The 18916-nt window shown below is 51.5% G+C and overlaps 1 long non-coding RNA gene across 1 annotated transcript; it reads left to right on the top strand.

Annotated features, from left to right (window-relative positions):
* The first annotated feature begins 14295 nt into the window (after nucleotides 1–14295).
* On the top strand, nucleotides 14296–18200 carry LOC137154928 (uncharacterized). Its single transcript, XR_010920303.1, has 2 exons — nucleotides 14296–16440; nucleotides 17447–18200. It is a non-coding gene; the product is annotated as an uncharacterized lncRNA (long non-coding RNA).
* Nucleotides 18201–18916: the final 716 nt, after the last annotated feature.

The following is an 18916-nucleotide window of genomic DNA, read 5'->3' as shown; positions in this document are numbered from 1 at the left end:
TTTTTTCGGTCTCTCTTGGTCCCCAGCGTTTGCAGGCTTCAGGCTTTTTTCGGGTCTCTTTTTGTCTCCAGCGTTTGCAGGCTTCGGGCTTTTTTTCAGGTTTCTCTACGTCCCCAGTGTTTGCAGGCTTTGGGCTTTTTTTCGGGTCTCTCTTAGTTTGCAGGTTTCGGGCTTTTTTTCGGGTCTCTCTTGGTCCCCATCGTTTGCAGGCTTCGGGATTTTTTTCGGGTCTCTCTTGGTCCCCAGCATTTGCAGGCTTCGGGATTTTTTTCGGGTCTCTCTCGGTCCCAATCCTTTGCAGGCTTTGGAGTTTTTTTCGGGTCTCTCTCGGTCCACAGCGTTTGCAGGCTTCGGAGGTTTTTCGAGTCTCTCTTGGTTTGCAGGCTTCAGGCTTTTTTCGGGTCTTTCTTGGTCCCCAGCGTTTGCAGGCTTCGGGCTTTTTTCGGGTCTCTCGGTTTGCAAGCTTCGGGTTTTGTTTCGGATCTGTCTTGGTTTGCAGGCTTCAGGGGTTTTTTCGGGTCTCTCTTGGTTTGCAGGCTTCGGGCTTTTTTTCGGGTCTCTCTTGGTCCCCAGCGTTTGCAGGCTTTGGGCTTTTTTTCGGGTCTCTCTTTGTCCTCAGCGTTTGCAGGCTTTGGGATTTTTTTTCGGTCTCTCTCGGTCCGCATCCTTTGCAGGTTTTGGAGTTTTTTTCGGTCTCTCTCGGTCCCCAGCGTTTGCAGGCTTCGGGGGGTTTTCGGTCTCTCTCGGTTGCCAGCCTTTGCAGGCTTCGGGATTTTATTCGGGTCTCTCTCGGTCACCAGTCTTTCTAGGCTTCGGAGGTTTTTTCGGTCTCTCTTGGTTTGCAGGCTTCGGGGTTTTTTTCGGCTCTCTCTTGGTTTGCAGGCTTCGGGCTTTTTTTCGGGTCTCTCTTGGTCCCCAGCGTTTGCAGGCTTCGGGCTTTTTTCAGGTTTCTCAACGTCCCCAGTGTTTGCAGGCTTTGGGCTTTTTTCGGTCTCTCTTGGTTTGCAGGCTTCGGGGTTTTTCGGTCTCTCTCGGTCCCCAGGCTTTGCAGGCTTCGGAGGTTTTTTCGGGTCTCTCTTCGTTTGCACGCTTCTGTGTTTTTTCGGCTCTCTCTTGGTTTGCAGGCTTCGGGCTTTTTTTCGGTCTCTCTTGATCCCCAGCGTTTGCAGGCTTCAGGCTTTTTTTCGGGTCTCTCTTTGTCCCCAGCGTTTGCAGGCTTCGGGCTTTTTTTCAGGTTTCTCTACGTCCCCAGTGTTTGCAGGCTTTGGGCTTTTTTTCGGGTCTCTCTTAGTTTGCAGGTTTCGGGCTTTTTTTCGGGTCTCTCTTGGTCCCCATCGTTTGCAGGCTTCGGGATTTTTTTCGGTCTCTCTTGGTCCCCAGCATTTGCAGGCTTCGGGATTTTTTTCGGGTCTCTCTCGGTCCCCATCCTTTGCAGGCTTTGGAGTTTTTTTCGGGTCTCTCTCGGTCCCCAGCGTTTGCAGGCTTCGGAGGTTTTTTCGATCCTCTCTTGGTTTGCAGGCTTCGGGCTTTTTTTCGGGTCTTTCTTGGTCCCCAGCGTTTGCAGGCTTCGGGCTTTTTTTCGGGTCTCTCGGTTTGCAAGCTTCAGGGTTTTTTTCGGATCTGTCTTGGTTTGCAGGCTTCAGGGGTTTTTTCGGGTCTCTCTTGGTTTGCAGGCTTCAGGGTTTTTTTGGGGTCTCTCTTGGTTTACAGGCTTCGGGGTTTTTTTCGGGTCTCTCTTGTTTTGCAGGCTTCGGGGGTTTTTTCGGGTCTCTCTTGATTTGCAGGCTTTGAGGTTTTTTTCGGGTCTCTCTTGGTCCCCAGCGTTTGCAGGCTTCGGGCTTTTTTTCGGGTCTCTTTTGGTCCCCTGCGTTTGCAGGCTTCGGGCTTTTTTTCAGGTCTCTCTTGGTCCCCTGCGTTTGCAGGCTTCGGGATTTTTTTCGCTTCTCTCTTGGTCCCAAGCGTTTCAAGGCTTCGGCTTTTTTCGGGTCTCTCTCATTCCCCATCCTTTGCAGGCTTCGGGGGTTTTTTTGGGTCTCTCTCGGTCCCCAGCGTTTGCAGCCTTCGTGGTTTTTTCGGGTCTCTCTTGGTTTGCAGGGTTCGGGGTTTTTTTCGGTCTCTCTTGGTCCTCAGCGTTTGCAGGCTTCGGGCTTTTTTTCAGGTTTCTCTACGTCCCCAGCGTTTGCAGGCTTTGAGCTTTTTTTCCGATCTCTCTTGTTTTGCAGGCTTCGGGCTTTTTTTCGGTCTCTCTTGGTCCCCAGCGTTTGCAGGCTTCGGGTTATTTTTCGGGTCTCTCTTCGTTTGCAGGCTTAGGGGTTTTTTTCGGCTCTCTCTTGGTTTGCAGGTTTCGGGGGTTTTTTCGGCTCTCTCTTGGTTGGTAGGCTTCGGGGGGTTTATTCGGGTCTCTCTTAGTTTGCAGTCTTCGGGGGTTTTTCGGGTCTCTCTCGGTCCCCAGGCTTTGCAGGCTTCGGAGTTTTTTTCGGTCTCTCTTCGTTTGCAGGCTTCGGGGTTTTTTCTGCTCTCTCTTGATTTGCAGGCTTCGGGCTTTTTTTCAGGTCTCTCTTGGTCCCCAGCGTTTGCAGGCTTTGGGCTTTTTTTCAGGTTTCTCTACGTCGCCAGTGTTTGCAGGCTTTGGGCTTTTTTTCGGGTCTCTCTTGGTTTGCAGGCTTCGGGCTTTTTTTCGGGTCTCTCTTGGTCCCCAGCGTTTGCAGGCTTCGGGCTTTTTTTCGGGTCTCTCTTTGTCCCCAGCGTTTGCAGGCTTCGGGGGGGGGTTTTGGGTCTCTCTCGGTCACCAGCATTTGCAGGCTTCGGGGTTTTTTTCTGGTCTCTCTCGGTCCCCAGCCTTTGCATTCTTCGGGGGCTCTTTCGGTCTCTCTTCATTTGCAGGCTTTGGGGTTTTTTTCGGATCTGTCTTGGTTTGCATGCTTCGGGGGTTTTTTCGGCTCTCTCTTGGTTTGCAGGCTTTAGGGTTTTTTTCGGATCTGTCTTGCTTTACAGGCTTCGGGGGTTTTTTCGGCTCTCTCTTGGTTTGCAGGCTTCGGGGGTTTTTTCGGTCTCTCTTTGTTGGTAGGCTTCGGGGTTTTATTCGGTCTCTCTTGTTTTGCAGGCTTCGGGGGTTTTTTCGGTCTCTCTTGATTTGCAGGCTTTGAGGTTTTTTTCGGGTCTCTCTTGGTCCCCAGCGTTTGCAGGCTTCGGGCTTTTTTTCGGGTCTCTTTTGGTCCCCTGCATTTGCAGGCTTTGGGCTTTTTTTCAGGTCTCTCTTGGTCCCCTGCGTTTGCAGGCTTCGGGATTTTTTTCGCTTCTCTCTTGGTCCCAAGCGTTTCAATGCTTCGGGCTTTTTTCGGGTCTCTCTCATTCCCCATCCTTTGCAGGCTTCGGGGGTTTTTTTGGGTCTCTCTCGGTCCCCAGCGTTTGCAGCCTTCGTGGTTTTTTCGGGTCTCTCTTGGTTTGCAGGGTTCGGGTTTTTTTTCGGGTCTCTCTTGGTCCTCAGCGTTTGCAGGCTTCGGGCTTTTTTTCAGGTTTCTCTACGTCCCCAGCGTTTGCAGGCTTTGAGCTTTTTTCCCGATCTCTCTTGTTTTGCAGGCTTCGGGCTTTTTTCGCGTCTCTCTTGGTCCCCAGCGTTTGCAGGCTTCGGGTTATTTTTCGGGTCTCTCTTCGTTTGCAGGCTTTAGGGTTTTTTTCGGATCTGTCTTGCTTTGCAGGCTTCGGGGGTTTTTTCGGCTCTCTCTTGGTTTGCAGGCTTCGGGGGTTTTTTCGGGTCTCTCTTTGTTGGTAGGCTTCGGGGTTTTATTCGGGTCTCTCTTAGTTTGCAGCCTTCGGGGGTTTTTCGGGTCTCTCTCGGTCCCGAGGCATTGCAGCCTTCGGAGGTTTTTTCGGGTCTCTCTTGGTTTGCAGGCTTCGGGGGGTTTATTCGGGTCTCTCTTAGTTTGCAGTCTTCGGGGGTTTTTCGGTCTCTCTCGGTCCCCAGGCTTTGCAGGCTTCGGAGTTTTTTTCGGGTCTCTCTTCGTTTGCAGGCTTCGGGGTTTTTTCTGCTCTCTCTTGATTTGCAGGCTTCGGGCTTTTTTTCAGGTCTCTCTTGGTCCCCAGCGTTTGCAGGCTTTGGGCTTTTTTTCAGGTTTCTCTACGTCGCCAATGTTTGCAGGCTTTGGGCTTTTTTTCGGGTCTCTCTTGGTTTGCAGGCTTCGGGCTTTTTTTCGGGTCTCTCTTGGTCCCCAGCGTTTGCAGGCTTCGGGCTTTTTTTCGGGTCTCTCTTTGTCCCCAGCGTTTGCAGGCTTCGGGGGGGGTTTCGGGTCTCTCTCGGTCGCCAGACTTTGCAGGCTTCGGGGTTTTATTCGGGTCTCTCTTGGTCACCAGCATTTGCAGGCTTCGGGGTTTTTTTCTGGTCTCTCTCGGTCCCCAGCCTTTGCATTCTTCGGGGGCTCTTTCGGGTCTCTCTTCATTTGCAGGCTTTGGGGTTTTTTTCGGATCTGTCTTGGTTTGCATGCTTCGGGGTTTTTTTCGGCTCTCTCTTGGTTTGCAGGCTTTAGGGTTTTTTTCGGATCTGTCTAGGTTTGCAGGCTTCGGGGGTTTTTTCGGCTCTCTCTTTGTTGGTAGGCTTCGGGGTTTTTTTCGGGTCTCTCTTTGTTGGTAGGCTTCGGGGTTTTATTCGGTCTCTCTTAGTTTGCAGCCTTCGGGGGTTTTTCGGGTCTCTCTCGGTCCCGAGGCATTGCAGCCTTCGGAGGTTTTTTCGGGTCTCTCTTGGTTTGCAGGCTTCGGGGTTTTTTCGGCTCTCTCTTGGTTTTCAGGCTTCGGGCTTTTTTTCGGGTCTCTCTCAGTCCACATCCTTCGCAGGCTTTGGAGTTTTTTTCGGGTATCTCTCGGTCACCAGCCTTTGCATGCTTCGGGTTCTTTTCCGGATCTGTCTTGCTTTGCAGGCTTCGGGGTTTTTTCGGTCTCTCTTGGTTTGCAGGCTTTGAGGTTTTTTTGGGCTCTCTCTTGGTTTGCAGGCTTCGGGGGTTTTTTCGGGTCTCTCTTGGTTTCCAGGCTTCGGGGTTTTTTTCGGGTCTCTCTTTGTTGGTAGGCTACGGGGTTTTATTCGGGTCTCTCTTAGTTTGCAGCCTTCGGGGGTTTTTCGGTCTCTCTCGGTCCCGAGGCATTGCAGGCTTCGGAGGTCTTTTCGGGTCTCTCTTGGTTTGCAGCCTTCGGGGTTTTTTCTGCTCTCTCTTGATTTGCAGGCTTCGGGCTTTTTTTCAGGTCTCTCTTGGTCCCCAGCGTTTGCAGGCTTTGGGCTTTTTTTCAGGTTTCTCTACGTCGCCAGTGTTTGCAGGCTTTGGGCTTTTTTTCGGGTCTCTCTTGGTTTGCAGGCTTCGGGCTTTTTTTCGGGTCTCTCTTGGTCCCCAGCGTTTGCAGGCTTCGGGCTTTTTTCGGGTCTCTCTTTGTCCCCAGCGTTTGCAGGCTTCGGGGGGGTTTCGGGTCTCTCTCGGTCGCCAGACTTTGCAGGCTTCGGGGTTTTATTCGGGTCTCTCTTGGTCACCAGCATTTGCAGGCTTCGGGGTTTTTTTCTGGTCTCTCTCGGTCCCCAGCCTTTGCATTCTTCGGGGGCTCTTTCGGTCTCTCTTCATTTGCAGGCTTTGGGGTTTTTTTCGGATCTGTCTTGGTTTGCATGCTTCGGGGGTTTTTTCGGCTCTCTCTTGGTTTGCAGGCTTTAGGGTTTTTTTCGGATCTGTCTTGCTTTGCAGGCTTCGGGGGTTTTTTCGGCTCTCTCTTGGTTTGCAGGCTTCGGGGGTTTTTTCGGGTCTCTCTTTGTTGGTAGGCTTCGGGGTTTTATTCGGGTCTCTCTTAGTTTGCAGCCTTCGGGGGTTTTTCGGGTCTCTCTCGGTCCCGAGGCATTGCAGCCTTCGGAGGTCTTTTCGGGTCTCTCTTGGTTTGCAGGCTTCGGGGTTTTTTCGGCTCTCTCTTGGTTTGCAGGCTTCGGGCTTTTTTTCGGGTCTCTCTTGGTCACCAGCGTTTGCAGGCTTCGGGCTTTTTTTCGGGTCTCTCTTGGTCCCCAGCGTTTGGAGGCTTCGGGCTTTTTTCGGTCTCTCTCAGTCCACATCCTTCGCAGGCTTTGGAGTTTTTTTCGGGTATCTCTCGGTCACCAGCCTTTGCATGCTTCGGGTTCTTTTCCGGATCTGTCTTGCTTTGCAGGCTTCGGGGTTTTTTCGGGTCTCTCTTGGTTTGCAGGCTTCGAGGTTTTTTTGGGCTCTCTCTTGGTTTGCAGGCTTCGGGGGTTTTTTCGGGTCTCTCTTGGTTTCCAGGCTTCGGGGGTTTTTTCGGGTCTCTCTTTGTTGGTAGGCTACGGGGTTTTATTCGGGTCTCTCTTAGTTTGCAGCCTTCGGGGGTTTTTCGGGTCTCTCTCGGTCCCGAGGCATTGCAGGCTTCGGAGGTCTTTTCGGGTCTGTCTTGGTTTGCAGCCTTCGGGGTTTTTTGGCTCTCTCTTGGTTTGCAGGGTTCGGGTTTTTTTTCGGGTCTCTCTTGGTCCCCAGCGTTTGCAGGCTTCGGGCTTTTTTTTCAGGTTTCCCTACGTCCCCAGCGTTTGCAGGCTTTGAGCTTTTTTTTGGATCTCTCTTGATTTGCAGGCTTCGGGCTTTTTTTCGGGTCTCTCTTGGTCCCCAGCGTTTGCAGGCTTCGGGCTTTTTTTCAGGTTTCTCTACGTCCCCAGTGTTTGCAGGCTTCGGGCTTTTTTTCGGGTCTTTCTTGGTCCGCACCGTTTGCAGGCTTCGGGCTTTTTTTTGGGTCTCTCTTGGTTTGCAGGCTTCGGGGGTTTTTTTCGGGTCTCTCTTTGTTGGTAGGCTTCGGGGTTTTATTCGAGTCTCTCTTAGTTTGCAGTCTTCGGGGGTTTTTCGGGTCTCTCTCGGTCCCCAGGATTTGCAGGCTTCGGAGGTTTTTTCGAGTCTCTCTTGGTTTGCAGGCTTCGGGGATTTTTTGCTCTCTTGGTTTGCAGGCTTCGGGCTTTTTTCGGGTCTCTCTTGGTCCCTAGCGTTTGCAGGCTTCGGGCTTTTTTTCAGGTTTCTCTACGTCTCCAGTGTTTGCAGGCTTTGTGCTTTTTTTCGGGTCTCTCTTGGTTTGCAGGCTTCGGGATTTTTTTCGGGTCTCTCTTGGTCCCCTGCGTTTGCAGGCTTCGGGATTTTTTTCGGTTCTCTCTTGGTCCCAAGCGTTTCCAGGCTTCGGGCTTTTTTCGGGTCTCTCTCATTCCCCATCCTTTGCAGTCTTCGGGGTTTTATCGGGTCTCTCTTGGTTTGCAGGCTTCGGGGTTTTTTGGCTCTCTCTTGGTTTGCAGGGATCGGTTTTTTTTTCGCGTCTCTCTTGGTCCCCAGCGTTTGCAGGCTTCGGGCTTTTTTTCAGGTCTCTCTTGGTCCCCTGCGTTTGCAGGCTTCGGGATTTTTTTCGCTTCTCTCTTGGTCCCAAGCGTTTCAAGGCTTCGGGCTTTTTTCGGTCTCTCTCAGTCCCCATCCTTTGCAGGCTTCGGGGGTTTTTTTGGGTCTCTCTCGGTCCCCAGCGTTTGCAGCCTTCGTGGTTTTTTCGGGTCTCTCTTGGTTTGCAGGGTTCGGGGTTTTTTTCGGGTCTCTCTTGGTCCTCAGCGTTTGCAGGCTTCGGGCTTTTTTTCAGGTTTCTCTACGTCCCCAGCGTTTGCAGGCTTTGAGCTTTTTTCCGATCTCTCTTGTTTTGCAGGCTTCGGGCTTTTTTTCGGTCTCTCTTGGTCCCCAGCGTTTGCAGGCTTCGGGTTATTTTTCGGGTCTCTCTTCGTTTGCAGGCTTAGGGGTTTTTTCGGCTCTCTCTTGGTATGCAGGTTTCGGGGGTTTTTTCGGCTCTCTCTTGGTTGGTAGGCTTCGGGGGGTTTATTCGGGTCTCTCTTAGTTTGCAGTCTTCGGGGGTTTTTCGGGTCTCTCTCGGTCCCCAGGCTTTGCAGGCTTCGGAGTTTTTTTCGGGTCTCTCTTCGTTTGCAGGCTTCGGGGTTTTTTCTGCTCTCTCTTGATTTGCAGGCTTCGGGCTTTTTTTCAGGTCTCTCTTGGTCCCCAGCGTTTGCAGGCTTTGGGCTTTTTTTCAGGTTTCTCTACGTCGCCAGTGTTTGCAGGCTTTGGGCTTTTTTTCGGGTCTTTCTTGGTCCCCAGTGTTTGCAGGCTTTGGGCTTTTTTTCGGGTCTCTCTTGGTTTGCAGGCTTCGGGCTTTTTTTCGGGTCTCTCTTGGTCCCCAGCGTTTGCAGGCTTCGGGCTTTTTTCGGGTCTCTCTTTGTCCCCAGCGTTTGCAGGCTTCGGGGGGGTTTTGGGTCTCTCTCGGTCACCAGCATTTGCAGGCTTCGGGGTTTTTTTCTGGTCTCTCTCGGTCCCCAGCCTTTGCATTCTTCGGGGGCTCTTTCGGGTCTCTCTTCATTTGCAGGCTTTGGGGTTTTTTCGGATCTGTCTTGGTTTGCATGCTTCGGGGTTTTTTTCGGCTCTCTCTTGGTTTGCAGGCTTTAGGGTTTTTTTCAGATCTGTCTTGCTTTGCAGGCTTCGGGGGTTTTTTCGGCTCTCTCTTGGTTTGCAGGCTTCGGGGGTTTTTTCGGGTCTCTCTTTGTTGGTAGGCTTCGGGGTTTTATTCGGGTCTCTCTTGTTTTGCAGGCTTCGGGGTTTTTTCGGGTCTCTCTTGATTTGCAGGCTTTGAGGTTTTTTTCGGTCTCTCTTGGTCCCCAGCGTTTGCAGGCTTCGGGCTTTTTTTCGGGTCTCTTTTGGTCCCCTGCATTTGCAGGCTTTGGGCTTTTTTTCAGGTCTCTCTTGGTCCCCTGCGTTTGCAGGCTTCGGGATTTTTTTCGCTTCTCTCTTGGTCCCAAGCGTTTCAATGCTTCGGGCTTTTTTCGGGTCTCTCTCATTCCCCATCCTTTGCAGGCTTCGGGGGTTTTTTTGGGTCTCTCTCGGTCCCCAGCGTTTGCAGCCTTCGTGGTTTTTTCGGGTCTCTCTTGGTTTGCAGGGTTCGGGTTTTTTTTCGGGTCTCTCTTGGTCCTCAGCGTTTGCAGGCTTTGGGCTTTTTTTCAGGTTTCTCTACGTCCCCAGCGTTTGCAGGCTTTGAGCTTTTTTCCCGATCTCTCTTGTTTTGCAGGCTTCGGGCTTTTTTTCGCGTCTCTCTTGGTCCCCAGCGTTTGCAGGCTTCGGGTTATTTTTCGGGTCTCTCTTCGTTTGCAGGCTTTAGGGTTTTTTTCGGATCTGTCTTGCTTTGCAGGCTTCGGGGGGTTTTTCGGCTCTCTCTTGGTTTGCAGGCTTCGGGGGTTTTTTCGGTCTCTCTTTGTTGGTAGGCTTCGGGGTTTTATTCGGGTCTCTCTTAGTTTGCAGCCTTCGGGGGTTTTTCGGGTCTCTCTCGGTCCCGAGGCATTGCAGCCTTCGGAGGTTTTTTCGGGTCTCTCTTGGTTTGCAGGCTTCGGGGGGTTTATTCGGTCTCTCTTAGTTTGCAGTCTTCGGGGTTTTTCGGGTCTCTCTCGGTCCCCAGGCTTTGCAGGCTTCGGAGTTTTTTTCGGGTCTCTCTTCGTTTGCAGGCTTCGGGGTTTTTTCTGCTCTCTCTTGATTTGCAGGCTTTGGGCTTTTTTTCAGTTTTCTCTACGTCGCCAGTGTTTGCAGGCTTTGGGCTTTTTTTCGGGTCTCTCTTGGTTTGCAGGCTTCGGGCTTTTTTTTTCGGGTCTCTCTTGGTCCCCAGCGTTTGCAGGCTTCGGGCTTTTTTTCGGGTCTCTCTTTGTCCCCAGCGTTTGCAGGCTTCGGGGGGGGTTTCGGTCTCTCTCGGTCGCCAGACTTTGCAGGCTTCGGGGTTTTATTCGGGTCTCTCTTGGTCACCAGCATTTGCAGGCTTCGGGGTTTTTTTCTGGTCTCTCTCGGTCCCCAGCCTTTGCATTCTTCGGGGGCTCTTTCGGGTCTCTCTTCATTTGCAGGCTTTGGGGTTTTTTTCGGATCTGTCTTGGTTTGCATGCTTCGGGGTTTTTTTGGCTCTCTCTTGGTTTGCAGGCTTTAGGGTTTTTTTCGGATCTGTCTTGCTTTGCAGGCTTCGGGGTTTTTTCGGCTCTCTCTTGGTTTGCAGGCTTCGGGGGTTTTTTCGGTCTCTCTTTGTTGGTAGGCTTCGGGGTTTTATTCGGGTCTCTCTTAGTTTGCAGCCTTCGGGGTTTTTTCGGGTCTCTCTCGGTCCCGAGGCATTGCAGCCTTCGGAGGTTTTTTCGGGTCTCTCTTGGTTTGCAGGCTTCGGGGGTTTTTCGGCTCTCTCTTGGTTTGCAGGCTTCGGGCTTTTTTTCGGGTCTCTCTTGGTCACCAGCGTTTGCAGGCTTCGGGCTTTTTTTCGGGTCTCTCTTGGTCCCCAGCGTTTGGAGGCTTCGGGCTTTTTTTCGGGTCTCTCTCAGTCCACATCCTTCGCAGGCTTTGGAGTTTTTTTCGGGTATCTCTCGGTCACCAGCCTTTGCATGCTTCGGGTTCTTTTCCGGATCTGTCTTGCTTTGCAGGCTTCGGGGTTTTTTTCTGGTCTCTCTTGGTTTGCAGGCTTTGAGGTTTTTTTGGGCTCTCTCTTGGTTTGCAGGCTTCGGGGGTTTTTTCGGGTCTCTCTTGGTTTCCAGGCTTCGGGGTTTTTTTCGGTCTCTCTTTGTTGGTAGGCTACGGGGTTTTATTCGGGTCTCTCTTAGTTTGCAGCCTTCGGGGGTTTTTCGGGTCTCTCTCGGTCCCGAGGCATTGCAGGCTTCGGAGGTCTTTTCGGGTCTCTCTTGGTTTGCAGCCTTCGGGGTTTTTTCTGCTCTCTCTTGATTTGCAGGCTTCGGGCTTTTTTTCAGGTCTCTCTTGGTCCCCAGCGTTTGCAGGCTTTGGGCTTTTTTTCAGGTTTCTCTACGTCGCCAGTGTTTGCAGGCTTTGGGCTTTTTTTTCGGGTCTCTCTTGGTTTGCAGGCTTCGGGCTTTTTTTCGGGTCTCTCTTGGTCCCCAGCGTTTGCAGGCTTCGGGCTTTTTTTCGGGTCTCTCTTTGTCCCCAGCGTTTGCAGGCTTCGGGGGGGTTTCGGGTCTCTCTCGGTCGCCAGACTTTGCAGGCTTCGGGGTTTTATTCGGGTCTCTCTTGGTCACCAGCATTTGCAGGCTTCGGGGTTTTTTTCTGGTCTCTCTCGGTCCCCAGCCTTTGCTTTCTTCGGGGGCTCTTTCGGTCTCTCTTCATTTGCAGGCTTTGGGGTTTTTTTCGGATCTGTCTTGGTTTGCATGCTTCGGGGTTTTTTTCGGCTCTCTCTTGGTTTGCAGGCTTTAGGGTTTTTTTCAGATCTGTCTTGCTTTGCAGGCTTCGGGGTTTTTTCGGCTCTCTCTTGGTTTGCAGGCTTCGGGGGTTTTTTCGGGTCTCTCTTTGTTGGTAGGCTTCGGGGTTTTATTCGGTCTCTCTTAGTTTGCAGCCTTCGGGGGTTTTTCGGTCTCTCTCGGTCCCGAGGCATTGCAGCCTTCGGAGGTTTTTTCGGGTCTCTCTTGGTTTGCAGGCTTCGGGGTTTTTTCGGCTCTCTCTTGGTTTGCAGGCTTCGGGCTTTTTTTCGGGTCTCTCTTGGTCACCAGCGTTTGCAGGCTTCGGGCTTTTTTTCGGGTCTCTCTTGGTCCCCAGCGTTTGGAGGCTTCGGGCTTTTTTTCGGTCTCTCTCAGTCCACATCCTTCGCAGGCTTTGGAGTTTTTTTCGGGTATCTCTCGGTCACCAGCCTTTGCATGCTTCGGGTTCTTTTCCGGATCTGTCTTGCTTTGCAGGCTTCGGGGTTTTTTTCGGGTCTCTCTTGGTTTGCAGGCTTCGAGGTTTTTTTGGGCTCTCTCTTGGTTTGCAGGCTTCGGGGGTTTTTTCGGGTCTCTCTTGGTTTCCAGGCTTCGGGGGTTTTTTCGGGTCTCTCTTTGTTGGTAGGCTACGGGGTTTTATTCGGGTCTCTCTTAGTTTGCAGCCTTCGGGGGTTTTTCGGTCTCTCTCGGTCCCGAGGCATTGCAGGCTTCGGAGGTCTTTTCGGGTCTGTCTTGGTTTGCAGCCTTCGGGGTTTTTTGGCTCTCTCTTGGTTTGCAGGGTTCGGGTTTTTTTTCGGGTCTCTCTTGGTCCCCAGCGTTTGCAGGCTTCGGGCTTTTTTTCAGGTTTCTCTACGTCCCCAGCGTTTGCAGGCTTTGAGCTTTTTTTTGGATCTCTCTTGATTTGCAGGCTTCGGGCTTTTTTTCGGGTCTCTCTTGGTCCCCAGCGTTTGCAGGCTTCGGGCTTTTTTTCAGGTTTCTCTACGTCCCCAGTGTTTGCAGGCTTTGGGGTTTTTTTCGGGTCTCTCTTTGTTTGCAGGCTTTGTGCTTTTTTTCGGGTCTCTCTTGGTTTGCAGGCTTCGGGATTTTTTTCGGGTCTCTCTTGGTCCCCTGCGTTTGCAGGCTTCGGGATTTTTTTCGGTTCTCTCTTGGTCCCAAGCGTTTCCAGGCTTCGGGCTTTTTTCGGGTCTCTCTCATTCCCCATCCTTTGCAGTCTTCGGGGTTTTATCGGGTCTCTCTTGGTTTGCAGGCTTCGGGGTTTTTTGGCTCTCTCTTGGTTTGCAGGGATCGGTTTTTTTTTTTCGCGTCTCTCTTGGTCCCCAGCGTTTGCAGGCTTCGGGCTTTTTTTCAGGTTTCTCTACGTCCCTAGCGTTTGCAGGCTTTGAGCTTTTTTTTGGATCTCTCTTGGTTTGCAGGCTTCGGGGGGTTTTTCGGGTCTCTCTTGGTTGGTAGGCTTCGGGGTTTTATTCGGGTCTCTCTTAGTTTGCAGTCTTCGGGGGTTTTTCGGGTCTCTCTCGGTCCCCAGGCTTTGCAGGCTTCGGAGTTTTTTTCGGGTCTCTCTTCGTTTGCAGGCTTCGGGGTTTTTTCTGCTCTCTCTTGATTTGCAGGCTTCGGGCTTTTTTCTGGTTTCTCTACGTCCCCAGTGTTTGCTGGCTTTGTGCTTTTTTTCGGGTCTCTCTTGGTTTGCAGGCTTCGGGCTTTTTTTCGGGTTTTTCTTGGTCCCCAGCGTTTGCAGGCTTCGGGCTTTTTTTCAGGTCTCTCTTTGTCCCCTGCGTTTGCAGGCTTCGGGCTTTTTTTCAGGTCTCTCTTGGTCCCCTGCGTTTGCAGGCTTCGGTCCAAGATTTCATTTTCGGGGGTTTTTCGGTCTCTCTCGGTCCCCAGCGTTTGCAGCCTTCGGGTTTTTTCGGTCTCTCTCTGGGTCTTCTCTCTTGGTTTGCAGGCTTCAGGGGGTTTTTTCCAGGCTCTCGGTCTCTTGGTTTGGTTCTCTCTTGGTCCAAGCGTTTCCAGGCTTCGGGCTTTTTTTTCGGGTCTCTCTCATTCCCCATCCTTTGCAGGCTTCGGGGGGTTTTTCGGGTCTCTCTCGGTCCCCAGGTTTGCAGCCTTCGGGGTTTTTTTCGGGTCTCTCTTGGTTTGCAGGCTTCGTGGTTTTTTCGGTCTCTCTTGGTTTGCAGGCTTCGGGGTTTTTTGGTTTTTTTTGCGGGTCTCTCTTGTTCCCCAGCGTTTGCAGGCTTCAGGCTTTTTTTCAGGTTTCTCTCGTCTTTTGCAGGCTTTGGGCTTTTTTTCGGGTCTCTCTTGGTTTTTAGGCTTCGGGGTCTCTCTTTCCCCAGGTTTTGTAGGTCTTTTTTTCTCTCTCTTGTTCCCCAGCGTTTGCAGGCTTCGGGATTTTTTTTCGGTCTTCTCGGTTCCTTTGCAGGCTTTGGAGTTTTTTTTGTCTCTCTCGGTCCCCAGCGTTTGCAGGCTTCGCGGGTTTGCAGGCTTTCGGATGGTTTTTTCGGGTCTCTCTTGGTTTGCAGGCTTTGGGGTTTTTTTCGGACCTGTCTTGGTTTGCAGGCTTCGGGGTTTTTTTCAGGTCTCTCTCGGTCACCAGCAATTGCAGGCTTCGGGGTTTTTTTCTGGTCTCTCTCGGTCTCGAGCCTTTGCATGCTTCGGGTTTTTTTTTGGGTCTCTCTTGGTTTGCAGGCTTCGTGGTTTTTTCGGGTCTCTCTTGGTTTGCAGGCTTCGGGGTTTTTTGGCTCTCTCTTGGTTTGCAGGCTTCGGGCTTTTTTTGGGGTCTCTCTTGGTCCCCAGCGTTTGCAGGCTTCGGGCTTTTTTTCAGGTTTCTCTACGTCCCCAGCTTTTGCAGGCTTTGGGCTTTTTTTCGGGTCTCTCTTTGTTTGCAGGCTTCGTGGTTTTTTCGGTCTCTCTTGGTTTGCAGGCTTCGGGGTTTTTTGGCTCTCTCTTGGTTTGTAGGCTTCGGGCTTTTTTTTGGGTCTTTCTTGGTCCCCAGCGTTTGCAGGCTTCGGGCTTTTTTTCAGGTTTCTCTACGTCCCCATCCTTTGCAGGCTTTGGAGTTTTTTCATTTTCATGGACATAGTTGTTTGGCTTCTGCAAAAATTCATTCAGAGGACAGTATGCTCTTGAATATTATAGCAACCGTAAGTAGCACACTTGATATAGGATGCAGCCTAGGGTGAGGCATGTTTTATTTCTAATCCAGTGTCCCTTGTCCCATATCAAATCGATACAGGATACATTTTGTCCTTTATTCTACTAATGCTATGGTCAAGCATCCTTTTGCTTCCAGCAGGGTTATGATTATATGTAATAAACTGTACTCTTGATCTTTGTATGTCTGTTTACATACATCTGCCCTTAATTGCTGTGAAAAATAAGAGACTAGTCTCCTGCGGGATGAACAGGCCAGGAGCAGCTTTGTGTTGTCAGGTGAAAATGTATTTTATGGATTGACAGCTTCATAGCAAAAGCCACTTGCACATCATACAACGCTGTATGGATCCAAGATTATTTATGAACACCCCCGTGTAATCTTGAACGTCATCCAGGGGCACATGATCTTTTAAGCAACTACTTGCATACAAACATTTATAGGAGATTTCAAAAAAAAAGTGCTGTATTTAAAAAAAAAAAAAAAAAAAAAAAAAAAAAAGATGGTAGATGGAGGCAGGAAGGAGGAAGGGTGAATAGGGCAGCACCATTCATCAACAATTTAAGGGAAGGGGGGTAACGTTTAGAGCATCTAAGGAACATTGTGGGGAAAGTACATGGAGAAGAGGTTAGGGAGAGTTAAGGACACAGAGAGAGGTGATGGCAGAGTGGACCGGGTTGCAAACGGGGATGGCTAAGTTGAGTTGAGGGTAGTATATAAGGAAATGATTCAGGGCAGCACACAGTGACCCCTTGGGGATGTGAACTGGAGGAGATTAGGGGTGGAGCGGGGGAGGGAGGAGACACTTTGAATATGTTCAGCAGGGCTGAATGAGGGTTAGGGAGGGCTGGAAGTGACACTTTGTTTTTTATGACTCGTTTTTAGGGGGCGCAGGCAGGGATGAGCATACAAGGCGGAGAAGTTTGCATCTCCGCTCAGTAGGGACTTGCTTTTGCGTGAGTAGACAGGGAGACCTTTAGAAGGGGAACAAGAATATGCATGATTCGTATGAGGGATGAGAGCGGGGATGGGGAGAAAGCCAGGCTGCATGTGCGGATGCAGAGACACGGGGGCAGGGACTGTGAGCCACGGACGTGGAGCAACGGTGCAGAGCTCGGTGAAGAGGCTGGGTCTAGGGCTGGGGAATAAGAAAGGGGGTAACCCCCCTGCATGCGGGGCGGGAGGGTGTGGCAGTAATGGGCGCACCCGGCGCAGGTGAACAGAGGGGGGAGCTGATTCGGGTGGGACACAGAAAGCGGAGCGCGCGCAGCACGGCCTGATGGGGCCTGTATCGCCAATCGGTCACGGCGGGCCCCGCGGCATCATGGGAAATGTAGTGTCCCATCTCCCATCGGCCCCGCGGCATCATGGGAGTTGTAGTGTGGCCCGCCAATCAGCCACGGCGGGCCCCGCGGCATCATGGGAGATGTAGTGTCTGCTGCCTCCACCTCCCGTGAGCCCCTGCGGGACCCCCTTTCAAAGCGAGTTGCTGCTTCCCCCGCGGTCCCGGGAGCGGCGGGGCGGGGCCGGTGTCAGTGTCGGGAGAAGGCCGGACGCGGGGGGGCTGGGTCCAGGGTATCGCGGGGCAGTAGCAGCCTGGGACGGGTTCCGCTCTCGTGGCGGTGTCCTCGCGCTCCCTGCCCTGCGCCGCTCGCCCCGGCCCCGGCCCCGGCCCCGGCCCCGGCCCCGGCGCGGGAGGGAGGGAGGGAGGCTGCAGCTTGCTGCGCCCAGCAGCGCTCCCCACACCCCTGAGCCGCAGTGCCTGGCCGCTGCCGCCTTCCCGCCGGTGCCCAGCCCCAGGTCTCGTCGCCGAGCGGATCTTCTTCTCCCCGTCCCATTCTTACAGCGGGGCGCGGGGACCCGATTATGGAGCGCACCGAGGGAAATGACTTTCGCTCCTGTTCCCTGGCAGGCGCCTTAGGTCGCGTTTTCAGACGTGTTTCCGCTGCGTCTGCGCGCCGCTGAGAACGCGACCTGCCGCGCGCCGTTTGTCAGCACAGTCAAGATGGCGGGTTTCTCCTTTCCGGGGGAGGGGTTACGTTAAGGGGGAGGGTTTGGGGTAAGGTGAGGGGTTAGGTTAAGGGGTGAGGGGTTAGGGTTTTAGGGGGAGGGGTCAGGGTAGGGGGAGAGGTTTGGGGTCAGGTTAAGGGGTTAGAGTTTTAGGGGGAGGGGTCAGGTTTGGGGTTGGGGTGAGGGTTTGGGGTAAGGGGAGGGCTGTGAGGGAACTTGAATGGTCTGAAGATAGGATTGCCGCCTGTTGTGGTTGCTCCATGGCGAGTGAGACTGAGCAGCACTGAAGCTTGTTCACCAATTCTCCCAGTGCGTTTTATACTTCATGCTGCTGGGGCATCATAACTGTCATCTTAACTCCCAGTTTCCAGGGTTTCATTTTTGCTTTGTGAATTTTTGTGAAAACTGCCATTTTCTTTTAAGGTCTTTTATTTTAATGGATCTTTTAAATTGTGTCTGCCCCCTAACCCCTTCTGCTTCAGCTGTTCCAATACAGCTGAAGGTTTGGCCCTTTAGAAATGTAGAAATCACCAATTGTGTACTGAGGATGGTATGAAACATTGCAATGACTCCAGCTTACTGATATTCATGTTCACTATTTCCTGATACATTTTTTGCTCAGTGACTAGAACTGACTTCTTAGGTGCAATTAAGTAGGACTGTTCTCCGGGGAAGGATGGGGGTTGTGTGTGGACTTTGCAGAGGATTATTTTTTTGAGGGATTCAAGAAACCAGATCTAGCCAGGTTAGAATTCTCCCCAGCGCAGGCTTTTTGCTAGCCATTTTCTACTGCCCTGCAAGACCCTTGCTGCCCACGCTGGCATAGGGTGTGGTTTTACAGATGCTACTGCATCTATTCTTTGAGCCATAGGGCAGCCTGAGGAGGCTGCCCTAATTTACAAGTATAGCAAAAACTTTCATCCTTTGTGTTTTGCTTTCAAGTTGCTATTCTCTACATGTTCTTAAGTTAAATCCTCTTTACAACACATGCAAATTTCTGTTTGCTAAAGTGACTTTCCTGCTGAATAATTTTTCTGTCATTCTGCTTCTTCCAGATCTAAGGAAAAATGAAGACAAGCTGAATCATCATCAGCGAACTGGGCTAAAGTAAGACAGTTTCATTTTCATGGACATAGTTGTTTGGCTTCTGCAAAAATTCATTCAGAGGACAGTATGCTCTTGAATATTATAGCAACCGTAAGTAGCACACTTGATATAGGATGCAGCCTAGGGTGAGGCATGTTTTATTTCTAATCCAGTGTCCCTTGTCCCATATCAAATCGATACAGGATACATTTTGTCCTTTATTCTACTAATGCTATGGTCAAGCATCCTTTTGCTTCCAGCAGGGTTATGATTATATGTAATAAACTGTACTCTTGATCTTTGTATGTCTGTTTACATACATCTGCCCTTAATTGCTGTGAAAAATAAGAGACTAGTCTCCTGCGGGATGAACAGGCCAGGAGCAGCTTTGTGTTGTCAGGTGAAAATGTATTTTATGGATTGACAGCTTCATAGCAAAAGCCACTTGCACATCATACAACGCTGTATGGATCCAAGATTATTTATGAACACCCCCGTGTAATCTTGAACGTCATCCAGGGGCACATGATCTTTTAAGCAACTACTTGCATACAAACATTTATAGGAGATTTCAAAAAAAAAGTGCTGTATTTAAAAAAAAAAAAAAAAAAAAAAAAAAAAAAAAGATGGTAGATGGAGGCAGGAAGGAGGAAGGGTGAATAGGGCAGCACCATTCATCAACAATTTAAGGGAAGGGGGGTAACGTTTAGAGCATCTAAGGAACATTGTGGGGAAAGTACATGGAGAAGAGGTTAGGGAGAGTTAAGGACACAGAGAGAGGTGATGGCAGAGTGGACCGGGTTGCAAACGGGGATGGCTAAGTTGAGTTGAGGGTAGTATAACCATGTCGGGGCCCCGAGCCCTGATCAGTTCTGTTAGGGGACTCGCCCTGGCAGCGAAGTGCGGGATGAAACGCCGGTAGTAGCCCATCACGCCCAGGAATGCCCGGACCTGCTTTTTCCGATTCGTTCGGGGCCATGTCTGGATGGCCTCTATTTTATTTACCTGGGGTCTCACTACGCCCCTCCCCACGATGTGTCCCAGGTATCTAGCCTCCGCTAGTCCGATAGCGCACTTGGCGGGGTTTGCGGTGAGGCCGGCCCGCCGTAAGGTTTCTAGTACTGCCTCCACTTTTCCCAGGTGGGTCTCCCAGTCGGGTGAGTGGATGACTATGTCATCGAGGTATGCAGCCGCATAGCGGCCATGGGGCCGCAATAACCTATCCATGAGTCGCTGGAAGGTGGCCGGGCCCCATGTAGTCCGAATGGGAGGACCGTATACTGAAACAGCCCGTCTGGAGTGGCGAAGGCGGTCTTTTCTTTAGCCTCGTCTGCCAGGGGGATCTGCCAATAACCCTTCGTTAGGTCCAGTGTGGTCAGGAACCTGGCCTTACCCAGCCGGTCCACCAGCTCGTCTATTCGGGGGATGGGGTATGCGTC

The sequence above is a fragment of the Emydura macquarii genome, unplaced genomic scaffold (assembly GCF_026122565.2).
Source record: "Emydura macquarii macquarii isolate MOO-44397 ecotype Brisbane River unplaced genomic scaffold, CSIRO-AGI_Emac_v2 contig_1320, whole genome shotgun sequence".
NCBI lineage: Eukaryota > Metazoa > Chordata > Testudines > Chelidae > Emydura > Emydura macquarii.
Note: the sequence above shows the minus strand (reverse complement) of the source record. Positions and strands in the feature narration are given on the sequence as shown.